General features: G+C 38.5%; 1 protein-coding gene and 1 pseudogene across 1 annotated transcript in view; one reads left to right on the top strand and one right to left on the bottom strand.

The window, feature by feature from the left end:
• The window catches only part of ZSWIM5 (zinc finger SWIM-type containing 5), a 214,886-nt gene that overhangs the window by 116,572 nt on the left and 75,411 nt on the right, over positions 1-22,903 (bottom strand). The gene's annotated exons all lie outside the window — the stretch shown is intronic.
• LOC128575261 (small integral membrane protein 14-like) lies at positions 8,258-8,615 on the top strand (annotated as a pseudogene).

Consider the following 22,903-nt stretch of genomic DNA (forward strand, 5'->3'; position numbering starts at 1 on the left):
AGCAAACTAGGACTAGAAAGAAATTTCCTCAACCTGATAAAGAGGAAAATCCTCCGTTTACTATCACATTCAACGGTGAAAGACTTAGTGCCTTCTAAGATCTGGAACAAGGCAAGTATACATTCTAGCCTTGATGAGATACATTCTCATCTCTCTCCTATTCAACACCACACTGAAAATCTTAGCTAGTAGACTATGGGGAAAAAAAGTAATTAGAAAAATACAGATTGGAAAGGAAGATATAAAACTATCCTTATTCAAAGTTGACATGATTGTCTATATAGAAACTCCCAAAGAATTTACAAAAAAGTATACTTGGCAAGGACTCAGATACAAGATCATCCTTCATACAAAAACAAATCATATGTCTTTATGCTAGCAATGTACAAATACAGAAATTAAAAAAACAATAAATTATAATAACTCTAAAAAAGTAAAATATGATAAGTCTAATAGAACATGTACAGGATCTGTTAAACTGAAACAACACAAGTGTTGAAAGAGATCCAGGAAGACCTAACAAATAGAGACATACTGTATTCATAGACTGAAGACTCAAAATAGTAAAGATTTCAATTTTCCTAAAACTGATATACAGATTTAATGCAATACCAATCAAAATCCCTGAAGATTTTTATACAGAGAAGCTAACTATAAAATTTATATGGAAAGGCTAAGGAACTGACATAGCTAAAACAATTCTAAAAGGGAATACTAAAGTTAGAGGAATCACACCAACTTTAATACTAGAAAGCTACTGTTATCAAAACAGAGTGGTAATGGTGAAGGGATAAATGCATAAATCAATGAAACAGAACAGAGTCTAGAAATATATCCACATATACATATGGATATGGTCAACAGATTTTTAATAAAGATACAAAATCATTGCAATGGAGAGAGGACAGTCTTTTCAACATATAGGATTGGAACACTATATGAATGAACACTAAACACTGAAAACTGACATGCAAAAATAAACTTCAATATAAACCTCACATTTGTACTAAAATTAACTCAAAATGAATCACAGTCTACACGTAAAATGTAAAAATATAAAATGTTTAGAAAAAAAGTAGCAGAATATCTTTGTGACCTGCAACTAGGCAGAGCTTTTATACATATAACTAAAAGCACAATCCATGAAATTGGATTTCATTAATATTAAAAACTCTTGCTCTAACAAAGGCACTGTTTAAAAATTAAAAAAAAAAATCAAGCTGCAGACTGGGAGAAAATATTTACAAGACAGATTTTTAACAAAAGACTTGTATCTAGGAATTATATAATGAACTCTCAGAACTCAAAAATACAAACAACCCAATTTAAAAATAGGCAGACTATCTGGACTTCTTCAAAGGTAACACATAAATGGGCAAATAAGCACACAAAAAGATGTTCAACATCATTAGCCCTTAGGAAAATGCAAATTAAAACCACAATGAGATATTATTACATACCTATGAAAATGAGTAAAATAAAAAATACTGACAATACTAAGTGCTGGTGAGCGGAACAACTGGGACTCTAATGCGTTGCTGGTAGGAATGTAAAATGGTACAGGCACTCTGGAAAAGCATTTGGCAGTTTCTTATAAAGTTAAACATACACTTACCATATTACCCAGCAATCCCACTCCTGGGATTTCTCCCTAGAGAAATGAAAACTTATGTTAACAAAAAAACCTGGTTATCAATGTTTATAGCAGCTCTATTCATAATTGCCAAGAAATCAAATATCCTTTAAAAGGATAAACAATTCGTGATATATCCATATAATAAAATACTATTCAGCAATAAGAAGGAACAAACGATACATACGTGCAACAACTCAGAGGAATACCAAAGACATTATGCTGAGTAAAAGAGGTTATATACTGTATAATTTCATTTATATAATATTATCAAAAAGATAAAACTATAGCAATGAAAAACAGATCACTGGCTGCCAGCCTTAAGGATATTACTAGGAGTTTTTTGAAGTGATGGAACTGTTCTGTATTTTGAGGGGGTGGGGGTGGAGTTTAGAGACAGTTTCTCACTATCACCCAGGCTGGAATGCAGCGCAGCAATTATAGCTCACTGCAAACTCAAACTCCTAAATTCAAGTGGTCCTTCTCCCTCAGCCTCCTGAGTAGCTAGGACTACAGGTGTATGCAAGTAATTATTTTATTTTTTGTAGAGACAGAGTCTCATCATGCTGCCCAGGCTGGTCTCAAACTCCTAGCCTCGACTGATCCTCCTGACTTAGGCTCCCAAAGTGTTGTGATTACAGCCAGATTACAAGAATTGTACATGCTTTAAAATTCATAGAACTGTACATCCAAAGAAAAAGGTCAACTTTACTATGTGATAGTTTTAAAAATATTATTTATTTTTAAATTTGAGGGGAAAAGGCAAAGAGGAAAAATGAACAAAGGACACTAAGATGGAGGTGCCAACAAAGTAGGAGAAAATTTAAGAGAGGGTGGTAGGTATCCTAGAATCTTCATGAAGAAAATGAATCAAGGATGAGAGTGTGATCAACTGTACAGTCAAGTCAATTGCTGATCGTCTGACAGTCAGGTGAGAAATGACAATTAGCAGTGTACAGATGACTCTGATGAGAACAGATTTGGAACAGGAAGGTAAACACTGAAAGAATCAATCAGGGCTTAAGAGAAAATGGGAGGAGAAAAACCGGAGTTACTAAATATAGATAACTCTTGAAGTTTTCCTACAAAATAGGGTAAAGAAATAGGACAATAGCTGATTAAAGTACAATTAAGATTTTTTAAAGAAGAAATAAAAGTATGTTTCTATGTTAATGGGAATATCTAATAGACAATGAAAAGTTGATATAGTCCAAATTATTCTGCATACAGCTTATTTTCCTTTACCACTTAGAACTATTTGTCTACACATATACCTACCATATTGTAACTATAAAGTCAGGAAACATACGCAAATGTACATTTCATCAAGGACTTCTTTGCTCTGCTAAAAAATATATAAAATAGCCAAATGCAGTAGCTCATGGCACTCTGGGAGGCCAAGGCAGGAGGATTACTTGAGTTTAGGAGTTTGAGACCAGCCTGAGCAAGAGCAAGATCCCATTGCTACTAAAAATAGAAAAATTAGCTGGGTGTTATGGCAGGGGCCCGTAGCCCCAGCTAGTTGGGAGGCTTAGACAGGAAGATCGCTTGAATCCAGGAGTTTGAGGTTAGTGTAACCTATACTGATACCACAGTGCCTGGGTGATGGAGTGAGACTGTGTCTCAAACAAACTAGATATATATATATATTTGCTTTGTTGGCAATTATGAATATATATAATTCATAATATATTATATTAATATTAATTATATATTAATAATATATATTATATATTATATATATATCCATATATAACAAATATATAATATATATTCATATACATTCATTATATATGAATATATATTCATAATTGCCAACAAATCAAATATATATATAATATTACATACATATAATATATATAGTTTGTTTGATATATATATCCATGTATATATTCATAATTGCCAACAAATCAAATATCCTTTAACAGGATAAACAATTTGTGATATATCCATATAATGAAATACTACTCAACAATAAGAAGGAACAAGCTATACATACATGCAACAAATCAGAGGAATACTAAAGACATTATGCTGAGTAAAAGAGAGGTTGTATATACTCTTTTATATTTTTCATATATATGAAATGTCTGTTTCCAGACTATATAGACACCATACACATACACACACACACAAAATCAACCCCTGCATATATACATACTCATATTGGCTATAAGCTCCTTGAGAACATCTACAGTCTTACTCAGCTTTGTAGTCCTAGTACTTAAAAGACTCCTTAAATTCACTGGCTAGGTCTATGATAAATCAACTTACTTTTCTTTGAATATCCTTTTTATTAGTTTGATAAGTAAGGAATGTTTGATTTCCCTAAGTACTAAGTTTGATAGATGATATCTCTGACATTACACTTTGACACTTCTTGATTTATTTTTATTGTGAAAGTACATCCTCATTCTTTCAAATGCATGGTTTGGTCTGTGATTATCTTTCAATTTATTATTATTTTTTTATTTCAAGTTAATGTGAAGGTATAAACAACTAGGTTACAATGTTTGCATTTGTTAGGTAGAGTCCCTCTTGTAGTTGTGTCTCACACCCAAAAGGTGTGCCATATACACTTACATTATGCTTATTAAGTGGGAGCATACCAATCCCCTCTTACCTCCCTCCTTTCTTGTTCCCTCTCCCCCAACATGAATTGAATTGAGATTTTCTCTTATGTGGGGGTGTATTAATTAGAACGTCTACTGGCTTCATATTAGTATTGAGTACATTGGACACTCGTTTTCCCATTCTTGTGAATAATTTGTTTCAATTTCATCCAGATTAATATAAAAGACTGATGTAAAGTCTTTTTACATCAATTTTTTAGAGCAATTTTTGTGAAACCATGGATAGTTTAAAAAACCCATGTTATTTTTGAATATGAGTTCCATCATGGAACAAATGCAGCACAGACAGCTTGAAATATCAATGAAGTGTTGGAAAGGATGTAACTAGTGAATGCATAGTACATCAATGGTTTGAGAAATTCCATTCTGGTGATTTTAATCTTGAAAATGAGCCAGATGGGCAATTTGAGATGATGGTGGATAATGATGAGCTGAAAGCTGTAGTGGAAAGAGAATCCATCTCAACCTATGTGTGAATTTGCAGCAAAGTCTGATGTGACTATTCCAACAATATTAGACCATTTGAAACGAACTGACAAAGTAAAGAAGCAGGATAGATGGGTACTGAGTGAATTAAATGATCATCAGAAGAAAAATCATCTCAAAGCTTGCCTTTCTTTGCTGTCATGACATAAAGGCAAACCATTTCTATACCATGCTGTTAAGTCTGATGAAAAGTGGATTCTTTTTGACAACTGCAAAGCATTCAGCACAATGGTTGGATAAAGATAAAGTGCCAAAACAGTCTGAAATTGAATATTCATCAAAAAACCTAATGGTGTCTCTTTGACGGTCCAGCACTGGTATTAGCCCCTACAGCTTCATGAAACCTGGTCAAATGATAATAGTGGTTGTCTACTGCAACCAGTTGGACAAAATAAAACAATGAGGATGCTTGTGATTAAGCAGCTGAGATTGGTCAATAGAGACAGGCCAATCCTCTCACAAGACAACACTCAACCACAAGTCACATAAACAAAGCTGTGCAACACTACAGAGGCTGGACTTGGAAACTGTCATACACCATAGTCACCAGACCTTGCATCAAATGACGACCACTTCTTCCAGGCTTTAGACCACTTCTTGCAAAGAAAAATATTCAATTCTCAACAAGCTGTGGAAATACCTTTCATGATTTCATCACTACTCACTCTCCAGGCTTCTTCACTACTGGCATAGACAAGCTACTGTTAAGATGATAAAACTATATTAACAGTTTAGGCACATATTTTAATTAATTGTACTGCTTTTTGTTTGAGACATAACAAACTAAACTTTTGGTTTGAAATCAGACATTTCATATTTAATGATCTAATAGCACAAAGTAACTCCCTGATTTCCCTGCCAACTCCTGACCCACCATATAACCATCCTTGGTCCAACACCATCCACATTTCCACATTAACTATGAACCAAGGCAAATTCTTCTCCATTTTTCACTGCTCAGAAATACAGTCCTTTTATAAATGTTCTGTGGTTTCCCCACATCCCAATGAGCACAAATGATATATTGTGAATAACAAATGACATTAATAAAAGATGCAAATTATAAACTTCAAAAAGGGCTAACTATTAAAAACCAAAATTTTGGAAGTGGGAAATCCTAATTCAAAACATGGCTAAACTTGTATGTAGATATCAGTTTAGATAAAATGCCATATTAATTCAAGAAATAACTTTCCTATAAATCCCCTCCAATTACTACAAAGGAAAAGAAACACACACGTGCACAATACACACACACACAAAGCAACTTGCCAACTGTACTTGTAAATACACAATTACCACGATAGGAAAGGTTCCTGCTTTGCAAAACTCAACTGTGCATTCAAAAACAGTTTTAAGAAAAGCCTCTAATCTGTTCCATTGTTAGTCAAGTGGTTTATACATGCAGGAAAAAAAAAAAGAAACCAGTTATACATATATAATATAGAAAGAACAAAATGGGAGTAGGAGAAATCACCTCAAAGTCTCTTACTTTTCTCTTTTCTAAAAATCTCTTCTTACTCTTCTCATTTCTCATTCACCCCACCCCCTCAAAAAATCTCTGCCAAACCCCACAAAAACCTTTAGGCCCCTCTCAAGCATGCAAATGTAATTTTCTACCCAGACAACACACTCTCTTTTTAATGAACTCCAAAAACAATCTGTGAATGCCCACAGAAAAGAGGAAAATTGCAATGAAAAAAAAAATACAAACAGAGAGATGTGGGGGAGGATCAAGATGGATATGGCAAGCCCAGAGTTTAAATAGACATAAAAGATAATGAAGGTGAAGGGATTGTAATCAAACAAAATGGTTTGTAGGCTGTCATTTCATACAAATTAGAGTAAGAGAAATATATGAATATTCACTTGAATAAAAATCATTCATTATAGGAGTGGTCCTTCAAATGAAAGGATCCCTGTCAGGGCCTAATGTGGCTGTCATTCTTTGTTCCATTTTATAATTAAAAAACAACGAAAAAAATTGTGTATAGATGAAAAAAGAGAGAAAATAATGTTATATATGCATGAACCCCTAGCACCGTCAAAAACAGGAACAAGTTTACTCATTATGTAACGAAATACTATGTCAAAATTAGACATTCAAAGAGTATTAACGATGACAAGAGACACTTCAATTAGTCACGTGATTCTGGATCCCTCCAGATGCACATTATAATTCAGATTTGAGCAGTAAACAGAGTAGGCCAAGGTAGGGTGGGAAGACTTGAAGAAAAACATAAAGCAAAAAAAGGTCATCAAAATGAAAACTGTCTTCTTGCCTTATAATTTGAAAAGAAGTTTTATTGGGAAAAAAAGCTATAAACCAATTTAAGCCGAAATAATTACAACATTTCACCACCTAACCTCTTAACGGTGAATAGAATCCTTCTCCCTGCTTAAGGATCAAATTGGTTGGACTCATACACTTATCTGGCACCATGCTGTGGGCTATTTCCTTTAATACATAACCAATCAAAGACATATTCAGGCTTTTGTGAAATCCAAAGCTTTGCAACTGCACACTAGAGCATCATGAAGTTTCTCTAAAAGAAACAGATAGTAGCCCCACCTTTCTCAAACGTAGACACTGAATCCTTTTATAATACATCAAATATAGACACTTTTAAAAATACATTTGTCGTATAATATTTATACTAATTTTTTTCTTCCTTTAATTTGTATCAACACATCACAGGATCAAAGGTGCTTAAGGGAAAGACAAATGAAAACAAATTTCAAAATATATATAACATGTATCTTTATAACAAATCTATTCATTACAGGTGGCTTGCACCTGTAGTTCTAGCTATTTGAGCTATAATGGTGCTAGTGTGCACTCTAGCCTGGGCAAGCGAGTGAGATCTTGTCTCATAAAAAAAGGAATAAAGTGCTTATGCTATAACTTAGATGAACCTCAAAAACACTAAGCTAAGAAGAAAAGGCCAGACATAAAAGGTCATATACTATATGATTACTTTCATACTAAACATCCAATACTTAAATCCATAGAGACAGAGCAGATTAGAAGTCACCAGTGGACAGGTAGAGAAGGAAATGGGAAATGATTACTTAATGGATATGGGGTATTCTTCTGGGCTGATGAAAAAGTTTTGAAAGAGGTGGTAGCTGTGTTAGTATTATGAATGCACCAAATGTACACTTTAAAATTGTTAATCGTGCAGGACATAACTGTGAGAGGGACCTAACGAATTCAGGTATTGTGGCTTTGTTGTTTGTACCCTCACATTAACCTGAAATAAAATAAATAAAAAGGTTAATCGTGTTATGTGAATTTCACCTCAGTAAAAAGCAAAGGAAAAAGCTGGCTGTATTTTTTTAAAATTAGGACTTCCAGTATAAACACTTAAAACATAAGAGGAAAAAGTGGAAAGTAAAAAAAGACCATTGACCATATGAGGTCACCGTGAGAAGGGTCTGAACCTGTGACCCCTCACTGCAAGTCCTCACCAACAGTGACTCTGCCAGTGCCTTGATTACTTGGACTTCTAGCCTCCAGAAGCATGAGAAATTCAAACAGTCACGTAAAATCAAGCTGAGTAATCATGGTCGGAGGTGGATTCAATCCCTATGAATGTGTCTATTCTCATGAACATGTGATGAGAAAGCTGATCAATCTGTTGCACCAGTCCCAGTCCTACTGCACAGACACAGAATGTACTCAGGAATTACCAGAACTCTCCGGTGATAATGGGATCAGTTGTTATGATCTTGCTAGCCTGGATGGTTATTGCAGTGATATTGTTTTTATGGACATCTCCTAATTTAAGAGGATCTAGTCTACCTGAAAAGCCAGCGGTCCTCCTAACAGACAAGAGCCACCAGCTCCTCCTGTAAACTAACTTTGTGATATGAGAAGTGAACATAATTAACACTTTACAAGACTAAAAGAACAAAGGTGACCAGGGTGCTCTTAACTCCACTAGAATGGTTTTTCCTTTTGTATCTGCCACATGGAATGATATTGTGGTTCATGAGCTTCTAGAAATTTCACTTTAAGCTTATTTTTGTTTCTGGGCATGGTGGCTCATGCCTGTAATCCTAACACTCTGGGAAGCTGAGGTGAGATGATTGCTTGAGCTTGGGAGTTTGCTATGGTTAATTTATTATTCAAAAAAGAAAAACTTTTTTCATAAATTTAGTATAGTCTAAGGGTAAATACAGTCTTTATACAATTTACAATAGTATACAGTAATGTCCTAGGTCTCCACATTCATTCATTATTCACTTACTAACTTACCCAGAACAACTTCCAGTTATATAAGATCCATTCATGGTAAGAGTCCTATCCTATACAGGTATACATTTTTTATACTTTATATTGTATTTTTTTTTTTTTTTTTGAGACAGAGTCTGATTATGTGGCCCTCGGTAGAGTGCCATGGCGTCACAGTTCACAGCAATCTCAAATTCTTGGGCTTAAGTGATTCTCTTGCCTCAGCCTTCCAAGTAGCTGGGACTACAGGCACCTGCTACAACGCCCGGCTATTTTTTCTTGTTGCAGTTGTCATTGTTGCTTAGCTGGCCTGGGTTGAGTTTGAACCCACCAGCTCCAGTGCATGTGGCTAGCACCCTAACCACTAAGCTATAAGCACCAAGCCTGTATTTTTACTGTCTTTTTCTATGTTTAGATTTGTTTAGATACACAAACATTTACCATTGGGTATAGCATTTAGTAAGGTAACATGCTATACATGTCTAATCCACTTGACTAGATGTCAATGCCATTACACTTGCTACTTCTCTTCAGCCATGTAACAAAGTCAAAACCTGCCTCTAAGTATTTAAACTTTCATACTTCTAGTGGTCTTATCCTGTAACATCATTTTAGCTTCCTTGGCCACACCTTAGATTTCACTCCAAACTGTTCCACTTACGAAATCATTAAGTCATATATTCCACTGTTTTCTAATCCTTGTCTTTCTTGTGTGCTCACTCAGTTATCTGATTATAGCTGTTCTTCCATTTCAGTTAGCCCTTCAGTCCATTAACTGTCAATTAATTTTCTCTACCTATTTAATCCTCTCCTGAATGCTCAGCATAACAGTAATCACTTAATAAATAATAACAAATGAAATTACATTATCATCCCCAGCTTAGATTCCATGGTCCATTATTACTCAACTATTTTTATTTGACAATCACCTGGTAAAACCTTAATCCCTAGAACTATCTACCTTCTCTAAGTCTACAACCAGACTAATAGGCACTGTTGAAAAAAAATCACAAAATTAGGCTGATTGATGCTACTGAAAATTCAAGTTCACCAATTTTATTGGGCGCACAATATTTTTGGACATTCTTATTATGTTTTCTTCCTCAGTTTGGTCTCCACTCTCAACAAAGCTACACCAAAAGTCTTCCTCTTTCTTTAAAACTCTACTTGTTACCTACATTTGGGTATCTCATAGACATTTCAAATCCAACAGGTTGAAGATTGTACTCAATGTCTTTCTCACTCAACACCACCGTTAACCATCGAAGTACATTCATTCCCTTCTCCAGCTCCTTCATCTTGGTAAATGGCACAACCTCCTTGTCTTCAAAAGCCTCACCAGCCATCCTCCAAATCAATCACCAAGTCATGTTGACTACTTCCTATACAAGGTTGGACAATTAAGTTTGGGAACTCATCCTAGAAAAAGAGATACATACCTCATTGCTGAATATTACTATGGTCACATTCATAGTACTCTCCTTGGCTATCTGGTGACCATAGGGATATTCAGCAATGAGGTATATAGCACTTTTTCTAGGATGAATTTGTGAACTTCACTATTAGACCTTGTAAGATGATAGCTTTGATGGCCGTTCTAGAAAAAGAGTTCCAAAATTGTTTTGAAAGGTGGACTAGGTGCTGGCATCAGTACACATCTTCCTAAGGGGAGTACTTCGAAGGAGGCCATACTGACATTCAACAGTGGGGCCTATAGTACTTTTTCTAGGATAAGTTTGCAAACTTAATTATTGGACCTTGTATATGCCTAGGATCAAACCACTTTTCTCATGGTTACTACTAGCCCTGATCAACATTACTTTCTAATAGCTATAGTTTTCAAATCCTACTCTCCCTGCCTCCACTGTTATGCCAATTCTAATTCCTTCTCTAAACTATGAAGTTAACCTTCTATTTGGCTTAAGATCCCTCCTATGACCGCTTAGCTCTGACCCTAGCCAAACTCTCTAACTTCACTAAATTTTTTTCAGTCTCAAACATGTCACTTTCTAATCCCTAGGACTTTGCATACACTATTTTCCCTACCTGATATATTTTCCCACTACTTCTTAACTTAACCTGGCTAACTATTACTCAAACTTCAGGTCTCAAATTAAACATCACTTACTCTAGGGTCTACTTTATTTCCCAGAATAGGTAACTGCCTGAATTTACAATCTCATGTCAACATGATACAAAGTGGTTCTTAAAATATATAAGAAACAGTGTAGGTGAAAATATTTCAGACTGTACATGGAACCAGCACATTGTACTTCATGATTGCATTATTGTACACAGCTATGATTTAATAAATAAATAAATAAATAGTGTAAGAAAGGAACCTCTTTTTTTCTACCTGAGAGTCACAAGAGAGATTACATCGAAACATAGTTTTAAAGGATGAACAAGGGTTTACCAGAAGGATGAGAATACTATATCCTGCCACATACATACACAAAGGAAATAGAAGAAAGAAGTGACAGGATAGTCAGTGTCCAGAAAGACACACAAACATGTTCATATGCAAGTCATGAGGAGGAAAGTAAAGAAGATGGGAAGGTCCAGGGACAAGCAATTTTGTATCACAGTGGAATAAACTACAAAGGCATGATGGATCCAATTCAGTACTTCCAGACCATCTGCTCCAGAATCACCTGGCATTTGTGGCACATGTTAAAATCTGTTGATTTCTAGGCCTTACTCTAGATAGAATCAATCAGATCTCTGGGATTTAGGGCTCAATATTTGTAATCTTAGCAACAGTCCAAGTGGTCTTAAGCGCATCAGTTTGAGAACTGTTGGTAAAAAAAAACTGACCTTTGTTCTAAATAGGGTCACTTAAATAGATTTATTATTTATATACATATAAAGAAAAAAGGACATTTGTGTTTAGTGATTAGGGTTAGCAAAATTATTTGAGACTCAAGTAGTTATCATACCTTAGATCCCTCCATCCCTGGTTATCAGGGAGAATTAACTGATTTTAGTAAACTAAGACACACAGATGAGGGACATAACATGAGGCAGTCTTTTGCATTTGGAAGGCAGAAAAGAAAAACTGCTTAATTCCTGGCAGATTCTCATAGAAAAGCATAGATTGTGGCCCCTGTGATGATAGGATACCCAAATTCAGATAGGCACAAACCATGTAGCTGTATGAGAGTATGTGAAACTAAACATGTACAAAGAGACTGGTGAATTGAAGCACCGAGAGAATAAACATGTCCATGGAATCACCCTCATCTGAAAATACCTTACTGGCCTTTGCCAAAAATTGGACTGGTGAAATTTTGCTGTGTGGAGCCACCAGTAGCACCAGACAATGGAGGTAAGTATCTGACATCTGTACCATCCAGCAGCAAAAAACAGTAGCAGCACACGGAGAGTCACCAGAACTTTTCTCTGCTCAGAAGTAGAAACCATATATACCTTCTGTTTGGAATGAACAAACACTCTAAAGTTTTCAAATACAGAAAAAACATAGAAAAGGGTGATACTGATCTCTCTGCAAAATACAGAATATAGGGATTTGGGTTTTGGTTTAATTTAAGAGAAATAAGAGATGGACTGAATTTTCACTGAGTACTGTGGGACAGATCATTAGCGTTGCATGATAACACATGTGAAACATCTAGCAGTGTCACTACAATTAATCAATGAGTCACAGTCATCATCATTGTTATTTTATTTTATTATTTTTTTAATTAATTTATTTTTATTGTTAAATCATACCTGTGTACATTAGTGCAATCAAGGGGTACAATGTGCGGGTTTCATATACAATCTGAAATATTCTCATCAAACTGTTCAAAGTAGCCTTCATAGCATTTTCTTAGTTATTGTATGTAGGCATTTGTATACTGCATTTAGTAGGTTTCACCTGTACCCATTTTAAGATGCACCGTAAATGAGGCCCCACATACTACCCTCCCTCCACTAACACCTCCCCCCTCCCTTCCCCTTCCTTGGCCCTTTCCCCATAGTCTTGTGCTATAGTTGGGTTATAGCCTTCATGTGAAAGCTATAATTTAGCTTCATAGTAGAGCTGAGTACATTGAATACTTTTTCTTCCATTCCTGAGATACTTTGCTAAGAAGAATATGTTCCAGCTCCATCCATGTAAACATGAAAGAGGTAAAGTCTCCATCTTTCTTTAAGGCTGCATAGTATTCAATGGTATACATGTACCACAATTTGCTAGTCCATTCATGGGTCAATGGGCACTTGGGTTTCTTCCATGACTTAGCAATTATGAATTGGGCTGCAATGAACATTCTGGTACAAATATCTTTGTTATATTGTGACTTTTGGTCTTCTGGGTAAAAACCTAGTAAAGGAATTATAGGATCAAATGGCAGGTCTATTTTTAGGTCTCTAAGTATTCTCCAAACATCCTTCCAGAAGGAACGTATTAGTGTGCATTCCCACCAGCAGTGTAGAAGTGTGCCCTTTTCTCCACATCCACGCCAACATCTCTGGTTTTGGGATTTTGTTATGTGGGCTACTCTTACTGGGGTTAGGTGATATCTCAAACTAGTTTTGATTTGCATTTCTCTGATGATTAAGGATGATGAGCTTTTTTTCATGTGTTTGTAGACTGTGCGTCTGTCTTCTTTAGAGAAGTTTCTCTTCAAGTCCCTTGCCCACCCTCAGATGGGGTCACGTGTTCTTTCCTTGCTAATACGTTTGAGTTCTCTGTGGATTCTGGTTACTAGACCTTTATTGGAGGTATAACCTGCAAATATTTTCTCCCATTCTGAGGGCTGGCTGCTTGTTTTACTCACAATGTTCTTGGCTGTGCAGTAGCTTTTTAGTTTGATCAGGTCCCAGTAGTGTATTTTTGATGCTGCTTCAATTGCCTGAGGAGTCCTCCTCATAAAATATTCACCCAGGCTGATTCCTTCAAGAGTGTTCCCTGCACTTTCTTCAAGTATTTTTATAGTTTCATGTCTTAAGTTTAAATCTTTTATCCAGTGGGAGTCTATCTTAGTTAATGGTGACAGGTGTGGGTCCAGTTTCAGTCTTCTACAGGTTGCCAGCCAGTTTACCCAGCACCATTTGTTAAATAGGGAATCTTTTCCCCACTGAATGTTTTTAATTGGCTTGGCAAAGATCAAATAACGGTAAGTAGCTGGATTCATCTCTTGGTTCTCTATTCTGTTCCAGACATCTATTTCTCTGTTTTTGTGCCAGTACCATGCTGTTTTGATCACTATCGATTTATAGTACAGTCTCAGGTCTGGTAGTGTGATTCCTCCTGCTTTGTTTTTATTGCTAAGTAATGTTTTGGCTATTTGAGGTTTTTTCTGATTCCATATAACACGAAGTATTATTTTTTCAAGATCTTTAAAATATGACAATGGAGCTTTAATAGGAATTGCACTAAAATTATATATTGCTTTGGGTAGTATGGACATTTTAACAATGTTGATTCTTCCCAGCCATGAGCATGGTATGTTTTTCCATCTGTTAACATCTTCAGCTATTTCTTTTCTTAAAGTTTCATAGTTCTCTTTGTAGAGATCTTTCACATCCTTTGTTACGCATACTCCCAAGTATTTCATCTTCTTTGGCACTACTGTGAAAGGAATAGAGTCCTTGGCTGTTTTTTCGGCTTGGTTATTGTTGGTGTATATAAAGGCTACAGATTTATGGGTGTTGATTTTGTAGCCTGAGACATTGCTATATTCCTTGATCACTTCTAAAAGTTTTGCAGTAGAATCCCTAGTGTTTTCCAGACATATGATCATAATCGGCTGCGAAGAGTGAAAGTTTGATCTCTTCTCACCCTATGTGGATACCCTATGTGGATACACTTGATTGCCTTTTCTTCCCTAATTGCAATGGCTAAAACTTCCATTACAATGTTAAAGAGCAATGGAGACAATGGGCAACCTTGCCTGGTTCCTGATCTAAGTGGAAATGATTTCAATTTAACTCCATTCAATACGACATTGGCTGTGGGTTTGCTGTAGATGGCCCCTATTAGTTTAAGAAATGTCCCTTCTATACCAATTTTCTTCAGTTTTCTGATTATGAAGGGATGCTGGATATTATTGAAAGCTTTTTCTGCATCAATTGAAAGAATCATATGGTCCTTATTTTTTAGTTTGTTTATGTGCTGAATTACATTTATAGATTTACGTATATTGAACCAGCCTTGAAACCCTGGGTGTGTAACTTTTTTGATGTGTTGTTGGATTCTGTTTGTTAGGATCTTATTGAGTATTTTAGCATCAATATTCATTAGTGACACTGGTCTATAATTTTCTTTTCTTGTTGGGTCTTTCCCTGGTTTGGGAATCAAGGTGATGTTTGCTTTGAGAATGTGTTGGGTAATATGCCTTCTTTTTCTATATTTTGGAAGAGGTTTAGTAGTATAGGTACTAGTTCTTCTTTAAAGGTTTGGTAGAATTCTGACATAAAGCCATCTGGTCCTGGGCTTTTCTTTTTAGGGAGATTTTGTATAGTTGATGCTATTTCAGAACTTGATATAGGCCTGTTCAACATTTCCACTTCATTCTGGCTAAGTCTTGGTAGGTGGCATACTTCCAGGTATTGGTTGATTTCTTTCAGATTTTCATATTTGTGAGAGTAGAGTTTCTTGTAGTATTTGTTAAGGACGTTTTGAATTTCTGAGGGGTCTGTTGTTATTTCATCTTTACCATTTCTGATTGATGAAATTAGAGATTTTACTCTTTTTTTCCTGGTTAGGTTGGCCAAAGGTTTATTTGTTCTATTGATCTTTTAAAAAAACCAACTTTTGGATCTATTCATCTGTTGTATAATTCTTTTGTTTTCAATTTCATTTAGTTCTGCTCTGATTTTGGTTATTTCTTTTCATCTGCTTGGTTGCGGTTGGAGTGTTCTTCCTTCTCCAGCTGCTTGAGATGTCCTCTTAAGTTATTAACTTCCTCTCTTTCCGTTTTCTTGAGGAAGACTTGCAGTGCTATAAATTTCCCTCTTAGGACTGCCTCTGCAGTATCCCAGAGGTTCTGGTAATTCATGTCTTGATTGTTGTTTTGTTTCAAAAATTTGGTGATTTCCTTCTTAATCTCGTCTATAACCCATCTATCCTTCAGCATAAGGTTGTTTAGCTTCCATGTTTTTGTATGGGTATGCAGGTTCCTGTTGTTATTGAGTTCAACTTTTATTCCATGATGGTCTGAGAAGTTGCAAGGAATTATTTCTATTTTTTTTAATTTGCTGAGGTTAGATTTGTGGCCTAGGATGTGGTTGATTTTGGAGTATGTTCCGTGAGCTGATGAGAAGAATGTGTATTCAGTTTTGTTGGGATGAAATGTTCTGTAGATGTCTGTTAAGTCCACGTGTTGAATGGTTGAGTTTAAATCTAAAATTTCTTTGCTTAGCTTCTTTTTGGAGGATCGATCCAGCCCTGCTAAAGGTGTGTTAAAATCTCCAACTACTATGGAAGTGGAGGAAATCTAGTTGCTCATGTCTGTTAGAGTCACTCTTATAAATTGAGGTGCGCTGTGGTTGGGTGCATAAATATTAATAATAGAGATCTCATCATATTGAGTATTACCTTTAACAAATATGAAGTGTCCATCCTTATCCTTAATTATTTTGGTTGGTTTAAAGCCTATTGCATCTGCGAATAGGATGGCAATCTTGCTTTTTTCTGCTTTCCATTTGCCTGGAATATAGATGACCATCCCCTCACCTTGAGTCTATATTTGTCTTTTAATTGAAGATGCGATTCTTGTATGCAGCAGATATCTGGCTTGAGTTTTTGTATCCAGTCAGCCAACCTGTGTCTCTTTAGAGGACAGTTTAAACCATTCACATTAATTGAGAATATTGATAAGCCTTTTGAGAGTCCAGTGGACATTTTTAATCCTTTTGCGACTGTGGAAGTTGGAATTTGATCAAAATTTTCTGAGTGAGTTTACTTTTGTGGTGGAGGATTACGCTGGTCTTTATGGAGGATAGGTGTGAGAATATCCTGGAGAGCTGGTTTAGTTATGGCAAATTACTTCAACATGTGAATGTCGTTGAAGTATTTAATTTCTCCGTCATAAATGAAACTCTGTTTAGCTGGGTATAGGATCCTGGTTTCAAAGTTGTTTTGTTTTAGGAGATTAAAAGTCAATGACCATCCTCTTCTAGCTTGAAAGGTTTCAGCAGAGAGATCCGCTGTTATTCTAATATTCTTCCTATTGTACGTAATGGTTTTCTTTCGTGTGGCAGCTTTTAGAATTTTCTCCTTCATATTAATGTTAGTGAAATTGATTATGATGTGTCTGGGGGATGTCTTATTCAGGTTGAGTTGTGCTGGAGTTCAGAAACTGTCTGCTATCTGAATTTCAGAATCTCTTGGCATGTCTGGAAAGTTCTCTTTCATAATCTCATGGAGAAGAGACTCTGTGCCTTGTGAAGCCACTCTGTCGCTTTGGGGGATCCATATAAGACGAATATTGGTTTTCTTCGAATTATGCCAGAGCTCTCTGAGAGAGTGATCTGTTTTTGCCCTCCATTTCTCATCCTCTTTCAGAGTTTGGGAGCATTTGAAAACTTTGTCTTAAATGCCAGAAATCCTTTCTTCTGCTTGCTCCATTCTGTTACCTAGGGATTCTACTGTGTTTCTCAGATCTTTGAGGGCTGCAACTTCTTGTCTCAATGTGTCAAAATCTTTGGTCATTTGGTCTTTGAATTTGTTGAATTCTTGAGATATTTTTTGGGTTACTGCTTGGAGTTCTAGTTCAATCTTATTTGCTATCCAGATCCTGAATTCGATTTCTGACATCACAGCTATTTGTTTGTGCATGGGATCTTGTGCTGTGTCTGCCCCATTGATCCTTGGGGGAGTTGATCTATTCTGATTATTCATATTGCTAGAGTTTTTCTGTTGATTTTGCCTCATGATTGTTTTTCACTGTTGCTGCAGGCCATCCTCAGAGTTGGGGAGGCGTGTCTCCAAGATTAGATCACAGTGGGATCACTCTATTGTTGCTTGATCTTTGTAGGGAGTGACCCTGTGTACTTCCTCTGGGGCTGCTCTAGCTAGGGAGTTCTGGTTGTGGAAGCAGGTCCGGCGTGTGACACACCCGGATCCAGGAACAGGGCAGGAGGTGGTGCACACGGTTCTGGGAGTGCCTAGCACCCAGTGACTTTGGCACAGAGAGCCCAAGGCTCCAGCAGTCTCTGGCCAGGAGAAGGGCTCTGCATAGAGGTAGGGAGGGCTCCAGAGGGCACGTGGCTACCAGTATTCCTGGTCAGACCAGCGGGCCAGTGTGGAGTTTGGGAGGACTCAGGAAGGAGGACGCAGGGTTGCACGATTCCCGCAGTTCCTGGTCAGGGCATGCAGAGGCCCAGTTGGTGCGCGGTTGCGGCACAGACCTTATGGAGGTCCGGGCAGTGCCAAGCCCAGGAATTTGAGGTTGCTATCAGCTGTAAAACCACAGCACTCTACCCAGGGCTACAGCCCGAGCCTCCAGTGTGCGAAAACCATCTCACTCTGCCCCTAAGGGTTAAGGCTAAAAGGCAGCTCAGTCCCTGCCTTTAGGCTGCTAGGTCCCTAGGTTACTAGGTCCCGCCCAATCCTTTCTCTGGGACCCTGAGGGTGGAGCTTGCTGGAGCAGTTCTCTCACACAATGGCTCCCTGCAGCCCAGCTCAGTGGCATGTCTGGAAACCCCAGACAATGCCCAAAGTTCTCTGCACTCCTGCTCAAGCCCTCCCCAAGGCAGTTCAACTGAGTGCCAAGTCCAAAAACACAGAACAGTTCACAGGTAAGGCCTTTCCGGTTTGCAGTCTACTGCTGCTTGTACTTAAGTTGCTGGCGTGATTAGGTCGATCAAACACACGCAACCACTTGCCAGTTTCCCACTGCTTTTGTCCTCCTCTTGGGGTCCAGAAGTCCCTTGCTGACTCCCTGTATCCTCAAGGGGATGATTATAGGCAGATCCCACCAGCCAGAGATGTCTGGAGTCTTTTCTCCCCAGACTTACCGTGCCCAGTTGCAGGGAATCTGTTACTTGGCTGCCATCTTTAATCCCAGGTATCTTTGCTCAGCTTTTTATTGGAGGATCTATCCAACACTGCCAAAGGAGTGTTAAAATCTCCGACTATTATGGAGCTGGGGGATATCAAGTTGCTCATGTCTGTTATAGTTTCTCTTATAAATTGAGGAGCATTCTGGTTGGGTGCACAAATATTAATAATTAAAATATCATCATATTGAGTATTACCCTTAACAAATTTGAAGTGACCATTCTTATCCTTCCTTATTTTTGTTGGTTTAGAGCCTATTGTATCTGCAAATAGAATTGCAACACCTGCTTTTTTTCTGATTTCCATTGCCTGAAATATAGATGACCATTCCTTCACCCTGAGTCTATATTTATCTTTTAAGGTAAGATGAGATTCTTGTATGCAGCAAGTATCTGGCCTGAGTTTTTTTATCCAGTCAGCCAATCTGTGCCTCTTTAGAGGACAGTTTAAGCCATTCACATTAATGGAGAATATTGATAAGTCTGGTAAAATTTTGGGTATCGAGTTTTTTGAAAGTCCAGTGGACATTTTTAATCCTTTCACCACTGTGGAAGTTGTAGTTTGATCAAAAGTACAAACTTTGAGTGAGTTTACTTTTGTAGTAGAGGATTGGGCTGGTCATTATGGAGGACAGGTCTGAGACTATCCTGGAGAGCTGGTTTAGTTATGGCAAATTTCTTCAACATGTGAATGTCATTAAAGTATTTAATTTCTCCATCATAAATGAAAGTCAGTTTAGCTGGATACAGGATCCTGGGTTGAAAGTTATTTTGTTTTAGGAGATTAAAAGTTGATGACCACCCTCTTCTAGCTTGAAAGATCAAGAAGAGAGATCTGCAGTCATTCTAATATTTTTTCCTTTGTAGGTTATGGTTTTCTTACGTCTGGCTGCTTTCAGAATTTTCACCTTCATATTAACTTTAGTGAAGTTAATTATGATGTGCCTGGGGGATGTCTTATTCAAGTTCAGTTGTGTTGTGGTCTGAAACTGTCTGCTATCTGAATTTCAGAATCTCTTGGCATGTCTGGAAAATTCTCTTTCATAATTTTATAGAGAAGAGCCTCTGTGCCTTGCAAAGCTACTTCGTTGCTTTCAGGGATTTCTATGAGGTGAATATTAGAGTCCTTCAAATTATTCCAGAGCTCTCTGAGAGAATGATCTGCTTTTGCTCTCCATTTCTCTTCCTCTTCGAGAGTTTGGGAGCATTCAAAAGCTTTGTCTTCAATGTTAGAAATCCTTTCTTCTGCTTGCTCCCTCTGTTACTGAGGGATTCTACTGTATTTTTCAGATCTTTGAGGGCTGCAAATTCTTGTCTCAATGTGTGAAAATCTTTGGTAATTTTGTTTTTAAATTCGTTGAATTCTTTAGACAACTTTTGAAATGTTCCTGGAATTTCTTTTTTTTTTTTTTTTTTTTTTATAGAGACAGAGTCTCACTGTACCGCCCTCAGGTAGAGTGCCGTGGCGTCACATGGCTCACAGCAACCTCTAACTCTTGGGCTTACGCGATTCTCTTGCCTCAGCCTCCCGAGCAGCTGGGACTACAGGCGCCCGCCACAACGCCCGGCTATTTTTTGTTGCAGTTTGGCCGGGGCTGGGTTTGAACCCGCCACCCTCGGCATATGGGGCCGGCGCCCTACTCACTGAGCCACAGGCGCCACCCGTTCCTGGAATTTCTAATTCCAACTTTTCCTCTATTCTATTAATCTTGTTTGCAATCCAAATTCTGAATTCAATTTCTGACATCTCGGCCATCTGTTTATGAATGGGATCTTCAGTTGTGTCTGCCATATCTTTCCTTGAGGGGGTTGATCTACTCGGGTTATTCATGTTACTGGAGTTTTTCCACTGATTCCGCCCCATGATTATTTTACACCATTTGACTAGATGAGCAGACAAAGAGAAGTTTGGTTAGGGGCTCCAGGAGTAGTGATTAACCAGCTCTTTGCCCAAAAGCTGGGACTGGTGTCTGTACCTTTTCCCCTGTAGCTTTTCCGAGGATCTGTACAGTGCTATGGCCTGAGGAACTGCGGAACTGCTTGGTGTGGTGGGGCTAAGAGGCTCTGTCTTTTTTTCAGCTGGTCTCTGTCCTACCCTACTGAATGAGTTACTCTGGGTTGAAGTCTCAGCTGTGGAGAAATACCAGCAATTAAGTCACCCCGCCCCCCACTGGCAACAATTGGAAAAGGAAAATCAAACCTTCCTACAACCACACACCCAGGGTACCACTTGGATAGTCCTTGGGCTATTGGCCCAGTTCAAGAGGTCCAAATCAATTGTCTCCGTTGGCACCTGTCTCATGTGGGAGAGTTCAAAAGGTCTCTGGCAACTAGATCACGGGGGTCTGCTGGCAACTCAAATATGACTCACTCTGGTGCTCTGTGAGGCCAGGAGGACCCACCCAGGAAATAGATTAGTCTGGGAAGGTTGATGCCTCCTTCCCCGCCTTGCACCTCTGTCACAACCAGTCACTGATAACCCTGCAGGGCTGTGACCCAGTTGCATCCAATGAGCAGATACTCCAGGGGTTTGTACCTGCCTGAATCACAGGGATATCTATGTCTCCTCAGCCAGGCCGCTGCTCTCTGCTACTATCTGGCAGGGGGAGGTGAGGCCTGACAACCTCGGGTGCTTAATGGAGGCTGGGGCAGTTCACTCAGTTCCAGCCCAACCCCTGATTGATGTTGCTGACAGAACAGAACAACTTCGCAGAATTTGTTTCTGTCCTGGCTATATTCCCCATGCAGCAGAGAAGCTGTTTTGAGGTCACAGAACCTGCAACACAGGCCCAGTCTGTGCTGCTGCCCAGTCTTGGCTACAGTTTGTATTGGGGCTGCATGGTTAGCTGTCAGTTCCAGCCTCTACCTGCCCTCTTTTGTCTCAGCTAATGATCCCCTAAGGGCCAGGTATGTCCTAGGCTCAGTAAATGGTCCTCTGGGTCAGCCCCACCCTGGGAATCTGCCGGCTCTGCGCATGCCGTATTCTAGTCTCCACGCTCCGCCCAGGCTGGTGACACCTCAGACAAAACCTTATTCACAGGGTCTGCGTTTCCATCTCAGATCTGTTCCACCAGTGGCTGCCACCAGAGAAGATGCCCGGCTTCCTCTGGTTGCCCAGAGAGACAAGGGGTGTGACTCCAGAATATCCAGGGGTGAGCCCTATTGTTGCCACTGCAGCTGCTGCTCTGTGCCTTGGGGCACCGACTCTCCTGTATGGTTCCTTCTCAGCTGACCATCCCTCTCCTTACTCCTATGCCGCAGAATCAGCCCTGACCAGCAGCAGTCCATGCCCTTTCCACACCTCTCTAGAAAATACCTAAGAATCTGGACTCCTGGGGGACAGGCCTCCAGATCTCGCAGTGAGAGTGGAGGGGAGTGCTGGGAATTCAGAATTGCAAGTAGAGAATATATACAGTTTTATGCCTGGCAGGAGAGCACCATGGCACCCTAGTAGGGAAAGTAGGTCCAGTTTTTAGAGGGTCTCTTCCGTGGGATGAAATGGGAGGACTTTTGAACTCTGCTCACTTGTTTATATGGAGTACTGCGAGCTGTTCTCATGGAGGAGGGGACTCCCGTCTGCTTGGCAATGGATTTTGTACCTTTTGTTTGTATCCTTGGGGTCGCAGCTTGCCTCAGTAGGGTTGATGTGCGTTCTTCAACCTTCTCTCTTGGCTCAGCTCTAATCCACCAGGGTACTTGCTAAACTTCTATCCTTTAACTCTCCTTCTGGATGGGAGCCTCTGTGGAAAGCTGGCTTCAGTCAGCCATCTTGCCTCTGCCCCCACCTCATCATTGTCATTTTAGAGCAGTGGTTCTCAACCTTCCTAATGCTGTGATCCTTTAATACAGATGATGTCATCACGCCGGATACTTGTATGTGGGCAGACCCACCTGGAGACGGGT

This window comes from Nycticebus coucang, chromosome 22 (assembly GCF_027406575.1).
Source record: "Nycticebus coucang isolate mNycCou1 chromosome 22, mNycCou1.pri, whole genome shotgun sequence".
Taxonomy (NCBI): domain Eukaryota; kingdom Metazoa; phylum Chordata; class Mammalia; order Primates; family Lorisidae; genus Nycticebus; species Nycticebus coucang.